This window comes from Talpa europaea (genome assembly GCF_964194135.1).
Source record: "Talpa europaea genome assembly, chromosome: 15".
Lineage (NCBI taxonomy): Eukaryota > Metazoa > Chordata > Mammalia > Eulipotyphla > Talpidae > Talpa > Talpa europaea.
This window is the reverse complement of record NC_140083.1, coordinates 30754925-30764478: the sequence shown is the minus strand read 5'-3', so window position 1 is coordinate 30764478 and position 9554 is coordinate 30754925.

Below are 9554 nucleotides of genomic sequence, written 5' to 3'. Positions count from 1 at the left end.
GACCAGGATTTTAGTCTAACAATGTCTATTTGTGTGACTCTCTAGGGTTCTGCCCAAGACAACTACCCACTCTGTGCAATACCAACGATGTTTCCTTGTAGCAGAATGAAATTATGGGTACGCCCACATTGCAGGAGTCAGTGGATGTAGGGACAGGAAAGGAAGGTAGGAACCACCCCAGGCCTCACAGAGCTCAGTCTGTTAGAATCTCATCATGATCTCCCCAGCTTCCCTGATTTCAAAGAAAAAGGCTTCATTTTGGAAGTACAAAAATTTAGTCCCAGGTAAATAGAGACACAATTATTCATATTTCAAAGGATCTTTAATTTTAAACGTTTTAAAGGCAAATTTCTTTTAAGTCGACATTTATTTTTTTCAAATGAACTGTCATCTTAGAGCGCTGGATCTGGAAATGATTAAATTTAAGAGATCTTTTAGGCACAAATACACCCATACACTCTCCCAATTTATAGGTAAGGAAGGACTCACTAGGCTGTTTTCCTTGAGTTGAGAGCATATTTAGGGGAGAGCTGGAACCAAGTCTTCTGATTCTCAGCACTGCAGGCTGGTCAGCTGAGAACTACAACACAAAATTAGAATCAGATTTAAAGATAAAGTCTTGAAACCATCATGTTACGCAATGAGATTTGCTTGTTGAAGAATTTTATATTAATAACCACCCATACATATATCTATAAGAAATATGGAAGTACCCATATCAAGAATAACAAAAATGTGCATGCAAATACAGCTTATTATATGTAGTCACCAGTGCACCAGGTTATTTCTAGTCTTATCAAAATCAACACGGCAATAAAATGTCTCCTTGTCCTCCAACCTCCTTATTAAAATGCATTAAATTTGTTTTTCTCATATGTAGAAAGATAAGGTTATTAATTACAGGAACTGCTTATCACAAACTGCAAAATAGCAGGAGAGTCATTTGATGGTTAAGCTAAAAAGGACAAGGAATGGAAGAAGGAAGAATTAGAATAAAGGAAAGCTTAAGGAATGAATATGAAATCTCTATTCATAAAGGATTTAATATTTTTCAAGTATTTTCTGGACAGTATTTGAATATTTTAAAAAGGAGTTAACAGTTAATGCAGCGTAAGTGTATGAGTATGTACTTATGTAAATTGCCATTTAAAATGGAAAGAATAAGCCACTGTATCATTTTTACTAGAACTTTCACAAATAAAAAACGATCATCTTATCTTCAGTGAGTGTCTAAGGGACTGTAGGGATAAGAGGAAGAAGTGACTTCAGAGTCTATTCCAGATGCCTGTTTTGGTTCCTTAATAACTGGGGGTTTGGGGACATCTTATGTTGTGAGAACTCCATTTCACAGCAACTGAAAATAAATATGCTGCAAATAGAAGGCAGAGACATTATCTTCTCTCCAGAAAGCAGAGAAATGGAGAGCTCAGTCCTTTCCTCTCTGGCCTGCTGCTAAATGGGCAGCTAGCTCTCTGCTATTGTTTTCTTACCTGTCAGTCATAACGTTTGGGAAATGCATGCTTAATGCTGGGTGTTAGTCACTAACCTCAGTCTGGAAAAAGATCACATCAAGGCTGGATTCATTAGTAATAATATTTCTAAGAATTTGTGTGACATAGATTTTAGCTGCCTCCACAAAATAAATTGGTGATCATATATTAATATATTTTCAGTTGAATTCATCAGGAATATATTTATATATATATATATGCACACACGTAATTTAAAATTAATGATAATCCCTAATTAAGAGGAACAGACAGATATTAGCTATCTGGGTGTCATTTTTTTTTTTTTTTTTGGAGTAGGAAGGAGTATTTTTATTATATTTGGGTATTGAAGAAGGGGTTTAAATTCACCAAGTCTTATAGTTAAAAACTGTAGGTTTTATAGGAAACAATAATGTTCTAGATATACCATCTATCTCTTTCCCTCCCTCCTTCCCTTCCTTCCTTTTTCTTCCTTACCTCCTATCTCCCTTCCACCTTTTCACCCTCCCTCCTCTCTTTATTAAGAGTAGCTTTCCAACACCATTGCAGCAATAGAACCTTCAAAGAAAATCTTATCTCAAAATGTAGCATAAAGACAAGTGTGCTGTGGCTGTGAATGGAGAGAAGCCCATATCTGGGTGGGCTCCATGGTGTCTCACCTATTTGGAAAAGAGCTAGTAGCAGCATAAGGAATGACTGTGACCCCATGGCAGTTGCCCCAGGCAGTCTCAAGAGGAAATTCTAGCTAATGAGCCTGTATAAGTCACCAAATAGGCCACTTCAACCTTTGCCAAACCAGACATAAAGAATTCATTATCAATAATTAATTAAAACACTATCCCCTTTTTAATCTTTACTGCCTGGAAACACTAGCAAAAGTAGTGAACACTGAATAATGACTTCTCTGTGTTAAATATTCCCTAAATCATCGCCCATGCATAGAAATGGACATCCTGTGGGCCAGTGAAGGGTAGAGTAGTTCAAGAAGAATCCATTTTTAATTATTTTTAAAGGTGGTGTCTCAGTTTATATTCAGGTTTGCAGTAGAGTGGTTTGCTCTGTATTTGCTTGCCATTTTATTTCAACCTATAAGGAAACCTATTTTGGCAGTTGTTGAATGTTTGTATAGTTGGTCGAGTTATTTTCATCAAGTATTTGAACCAGTGTTGGCTGGGGACTGTGAGCTCTCAGAAGACAGGACTCACAGCTGCTTGACTTCAATTCTTGGCCAATTGCTATATGTATCAGGCACCTAGGGATGGTCTTAGAGCCAGGTCCCTCTCTGGTGCTTCCTGTTTCTCCTCATTTTCCCTGTTACCCATTCAGACTTTTTAATAAGTGCAAAACACTTCCCTCCATAAAAAGATTGCATCTGCAGAACTTTCCTCATGAACATCTGTCATGCAGGACTGGAAACTCCATAAAATGCCAAAACAATTCCAGAAGACTTTGAAGGCACAGGGGGCCCTCTAATTGTACATTACTGCCAAATTGCTGCTCTACTTTTTTTCCTTAATATTGAACCCTAGAGTTAGCTCACCAGTCATTCAAATAAAGTCAGCTGCTCAGATTTTATAGTCCCAGTGATATTTTATAGTGAATGTCAGAACACATTATATAGATGAGTAGAACAGTTATAATTCTCTATGGAAATGGAACAAGTTTATGTCTTCTTAAACATGAGCTCAACTCTAAGCTCTTACATATTTTATTTGTTTCACAGGTACCTTTTAGACCAGGAAGAACAATGTCATCTAAAATCCATTCTTCAATTTCTGTTTCAACCTGGGGCAATCTTTGTGGCTTCAAAATTCCTTCAAGTTCCCAAGGAAGAGGATAGTTCTTTTAAAATTATATATCTCTCAGTAAATTTGAATTGGTGCATTGGTTATGGACAATAGAGTTGTTTTTAGTCCTTTGGAGCTCATAGCAACCCAAAATGAATTGAACTTATCACATGTGTGTATTGGGGAAAAGGCTACCGAAATAGAGCATCACTTGCTCCCATATACAAGGGTCCTTCTAGCTTTAAATGAGCATTTACTAATGAAACAATCATTAATCTATTCTCACAGTCACCAATTCATTCTGTTAGATGTTTACTGGGTGTCCGGCATGCATCAGGCACTGTGCCAGGCTTGGGTTACAATGAAAAAGGCACATCTCCTTTCCTTAAGGATTTTTAGGTTGGTGTTACAGACACATAAATAAATAAAAAGGACTGAAAATCTACAGTAGAAGATGAAAAAGATCTTGAGGGAGAACAGAGAAGGTAGATCTAGCCCAGACTTGGACATGCAGGTGGCACTGAAATAAGCTGGACCCATGGAGCAGCATCTGGGCGAATGACAAGGAGTGAGGGGCAGAGAAGAGCAGGCACCAGAATTTGAAGGGTCTTGTGCACCAAATTATTTTATCTGACCTTCATCTGCCTTTGCATTTCTCAAGACTTGGATATCCTGGTGTGGCCCATATCCCAAAACCACAGGATAAACATGAAATGTCTTCTTGGAGCACTGGTTCCGCTTAGTGGTGAGTAATTTAAAATATTTGTTACTAAAGGAGTAGAATACAAAATCTGCACATATTTGTAAGATAAATTATGTGATTCCTTAGACATTTTGTGCTCAGGATGGGTAACTTCAGGTTGTTTTTCCAGGCCCACTCTTCTCTGCCTCGGGGGGGCCCTTATAGAAAAGTGGGCAAAACAATGTTTGGTGTGGCTACTTAGGGTTTTAAGCAGACCAGTGACTGGAGCCAATTTGCAGTTCAGAAAGACCCCATCCTACAAGGCAGATAAAGATTTAGGGAAGGGTGAGTGAAAACCAGCACAGAAGCTAGATACTCCCATAGCTGCCAAGATGAGAAATTATCCTGACTCTTACTAGGGTAGTAGCATGAGGGATGAAAAAGATGATTTGCACATTATTACAGAAATAGAATCAATGGGATAATTATTGATTTATTATTTAATAAACAGTTATAGAGTGGCTATCATGGTCTAGGCATGGGGTAGGATTATAGCAGGGAGTAATATACTCAGAAAACACCCCTGCCTTCTTGGGCTTGTATGCTGGTAGAAAGAGACACAAAGCAAACACACAAAAAATTAACTTATTAGGTGCTAAATAGACTGGGCCATATGGGATTGCCTTGGGGAGCAAGTAGGTTGGTCAGGGAAGGGATTTGGAGAGTGTGCAGGGAATAAAGACAAATGTGATGGCTGAATGACAGCGCTCTCTACTGAGACCCACAACATAAGAAGAAAACAAGATTCAAGAGAAAATAATGAGTTCAGTTTGAGAGATCCATGAGAAGATGCCCAGAAGAGAAATATGAAGATATGAAGATAATATATGTATGAAATGCATTGCATCACTTCATACCGAGATGAGAAAGTACCGCACTAAAGATCAAAACGACAGCCGGAAGACATGAAGGTGAGGCCCTAGCGACTTCTTGAGCAGGTATGAGGGTTTGCATGCAAGCACATTTGTTCTTTATTAGTTAAGAATCCTCACCAGTAGGACCCGGGTGGCATGTTCCCTCACATTCAGGAGATATAATCAAGGCTTTTAGTTGGTTTGGCCATGTCTACTCCACTTGTACTAGTGGAAGCAACTGAGTATGCAGGGGGCAAGCAGAGCAGCTCTCTCTCTGAGGAGTGCGCCATGGACATCACTTCCTCACTGTCCACCTAAACCTCAAAAGGCACCTGTACAGTCCCCAGAGAGAGACTCCACACTATAATGAGGCCACATGCCCAGAGGCTCGGAGAAACCATTAAGGTAATGAGGGCGTCTGGTATTTTTCCCTAGAGCTCCAATTATGGCATTTAAAACCCCAAATTCCAAAGATGTGTTGACATTGAAAAACCCAAATTTTTTCCTCCCCAGACAATGTGAGACAATAAATCCCTAGTCTGAAAAGGAGGAAGCGCAAGAAACATTTTCTGGGAAGAAGTGCAGGAACAGTACACAAACAACATTTTTTTCCCCTCCAGTCTTTCACTGCTGCTGAATGTCTTTCCTCTACCACTATTGCTCAATAATGTTAGCATTTACATTGACCTTTAAATTGGTTGTTTGGCTGGAGACCGTTTTCTGAGGCAGATTTAGCCAGGCCAGTGCCCATTGGTTTATAGTGAGAGCCATCATAATTATAAAAGCCACAGACCTCACTTGGGGAGGCTTCCAACATCAACATTAGAGAATGCCCCACCTTCAAGAAAAAAATGTGCCCGCTTGAAAGGAGACTTTCAGTAAATGAAAGTTTCACGTCTAATGTGTAACTTTAAATAGATCTTTTCATGGGTTATCCTATTACAGTAAATGGAAATGAGTGATTCTTTCCCAGTCATGGGGTTATATGTTAAGAGCAGGCTTAAAAACTATAGTGCGTGGATTGAAACCTAAAAGACATCTTAGGAGAACATTGGTCATGTTACTCTGGGAATAGAACTGGAAAGGCTGGAGGTTAAGAGACCCCAGGATATGAAATCGAATTACATGTGAGCATGTGATGGTTCTTGTTTTTCTCTAATTTTTTTTTTTCATGTGTTGAGTCTCAGCAGATTCTTGGTGCATACCCATGCTCTGAGACTGTTGCTATATTCATCTAGATGGCAGAATCATTGACATGAAAAGGCCCCTAATTTTCTAAGTCTAGACATGTGGGAATGTCCAATGACCAAATACATGAATTCATTTGTAGTCTTTTTCCAGGAAAAAAATATTAGTTGAATTCCATGAATGCAGTTCTGTAAGTGTACCTTTCCAAAGAACTGAATGTAATCGTCAACTTAAAAAAAATAACAATGAGCCAAAAGCCTGTCAGATGAATCATTGAGGGTTACTATATATCAGCTCCATATTAGGTTCACACTTAAAATGTTTTAATATTCCAAAACAAATGACAACATGGTATTTCCAGTCTAAAGATATGATAAAGTTGGAATTAAAAGTTTTCAGTTACCGATTGTCCTTAACACCTGGCAGGAAGAATTTTCCAACTTGGGTCCCTGTAACTCTAAAGACTTTTTCTTATTAGGCTTCTCCATTTCCCTAGGGAGATCAAAAAGTGAAGATAAATAAAAAACAAAAGATTGTGTTGGGCTAGAGAGCTGGCCACTGAGAGGAGAAGAAAAGTGCCCGTGTTTGGGCTTATATCTTGGTGCATTTACCAATGCTGAGGGCCTGGTTCTCAAACTTGCAAGCTCAGAAATTTAACCTGGTCTATAATCCACAACTGATACAACTTCTCACTCTCTTAAACAGCATAAAGATGTGTTGAAACAATCTTCAAGTGTATAGAGTGAGAACTACAACACTCAAGAGGAATAGAGTATTATATTGACTTATACAACACATTCTCTTCCCATGGATAATCTTTCTGAAATGCCAATCTATGATCAGAATAAGCAACATTTTGCCTGCTAATTTAAAACATACCATCAGATTCTGACAGCCAAGCATACAATTAGAAGTTGATTACTTGAGCTTATTAATCAATGGTCTTGATTACTGGACCAAGATCTCAGTCATTCTTGAATATATAGATCTAAATCACCAATACTTGCCCTTGGAGAGAACCTTTTCCCAGTGCCTCTGTGGCTAAATAATTCCTTTTTAATATACTGTATTAACATAATTAATTAGGCTATTGACAATCTTTGAAGTCAGGGGCCCATTTTTTTTTTTTTTTTTAGATTTCTTGAAATAGATTTGTGATTAATCCTTCTATGTTCAACCTTTAAAGAACAGATATTAACTTTATCCAAATCTAGGCCCACACCCTCACCTGGAGGAGAAAAAACGTTTGCAGGTTTTAGCTGTATCTGGCACCCAAAAAATCCAGTTTTCATTGGTTTGTCATAACAAACCAGATAATAAACAAAAATTAAAATAATAATGATTCCACATGCAAATGATACAGCTTATTTGGCACAACTGTCCCTTAATCTGATGCCTCATTGAGAAAAAATTCAAGCAGCTCATTTGTGGCATAAAACTATCATTCTGGAGAAAATTTCTCTCCTGAGTAATTATACAAAAATTAAATAAAAATGCTGCCACCAAGTAAATTTGTTAAATTGTACTCTTACTGTATCAAAGCCTCAATTTAATTGTCATCTGTCTGTAAATACTAGAGAAGAATTTGCCATCACTTTAAGAAGATAATGACTGGCAGTTTTCCAGATGTAATTACTCAAAGACAGGACAGCATTGTGTAGACTGCAAACACTTGCACAAAAGATATGGTTTATGGATGAGGTAAAGTAAGGGCATGAAATAAGAAACACTACTTTTAATCTTATTATAAATATCAGGAAAAAATTGGGAAAAGTGCCATTGAGTTAATAAAGTGTATATTCCAACACATAAGTACTATCCATTTACAGAGAAAAGTATCTTCTGGTTGTAGACATTACAGAAAACCATCAAATTTCAATCAAGTTTGTATTATAAACATAGGGGAGGAAAGCTCGATGGGAGATAATTATTTACAGCACATCACTATGTTTTTAGTGACAAGAGAAGAATGCTCATGGAACAAAATATGCCTGATTTTCAATTCAGAGGAATGGAAGCAGGACATAATTAGTGTGAATGAAACAGTGGCCAGAGAGCTGGACTTACAGGTGGAGAAGCCCTGGGCTCTGCAATTCAAGCAGCAGGAAGGAACCCCTCTTCCACAATGATCTTAGTCCCACCAAGAAAATTCCTTCATGGAATTTCTCCAACACCCTGCTATTTCTATTCAAATTCAAATTGCCATTGGAAACGAAAGAACACTTAGCAGATGGCAATTACTTATTTTTTAATGGAAAATAATGTCAAGATTTATTTTACAAAGTTTATGATTATAGTGGGTACTAGAGAGACAATACAGAACTGATAGAGATATGATTCTTTGTCTTATGGATATTAGATTCTAGATGGGGAGACAACCTTTAATCAAATAGCCCCTAAATGAGTGTTTAATGAGTGATGGAGAGAGAAGAGCCATGCAGAGAAATCTGGACCTAGAAAACCATATTATCTCATATAAGGGGAGTCTCAGGAAAATTTGCTGAGGAAGTGATCATGGAGCTGACCACTGAAGGCTGGGCAGGAAACCACTAGGTGAAGAGAAGGATGGAAAACTACTCTGGGCAAATGAGCAGAATATTCAATAGCCACAAATGAGATATTATTCAGTAATGGAAAGGACTGAAGTGCTGATACATGCTGGAACATGGATGAACCTTGAAAACAGTATGCAGAGTGAAAGAAGTCAAATACCAAAGACCATATTGTATGATTCCATTTATATGAAAATTCCTTAATAGGCAAATTTACAAAGATAGAAACCAGATTCATAGTTCCAGGGACTGGGAGTAGAGAAGACCTATTTGGGGCTTCCTTTCAGGGTGATGAACGTGTTCTGGAATGTAACAGTGGGTGATGGTTACATAATATTGTGAATGGACTAAAATGCCATTGACATACCTATTTTAAAATGGTTAAAATGGTGAATTTTAGGTTGTGTGTATTTTGCCACAAGTGAAAAAAAAAAGTGCAGTATATTTGGTGACTATCCTCTCAGCATGGGAAACATGATCTCTTCCAGCAATGGAAAGATGGTTAGTGTGGATGGACAGCAGAGGATGGAGAGCAGTATAGGCAGTTGTCAGAGGCAACAGGGAGGCAGAAGAACACAGAGCTGGAGAGCTAAGCTGGAATAAGAACATACAGAGGTATGAAGCACATATTAGAATTTGACCTTAGAGGACTTGGAAGCCACTCAAAGTTGGGGGGCAGGTAACATTGTTTTATAACATGATATGAATTTCAGATACACAGTAGAACAACTCAACCTCTGTGAACACTACATCATGAGCACATTAAAAGTCTAGTTTCCAGGGGCCTCCCCGGTGATGCAGTGGTTAAGCGCTGGGCTGCGAAGCTGCCCGCAGCCTCTGCAGCGCTGGTTTGATCCCTGGCCGCTGGGTGAGGGTCCCACATGGTGTGCAGACCTCTCCTGCCGCCCACTGCTCCCCTCAGCAGTGTACTTCGTCATTCT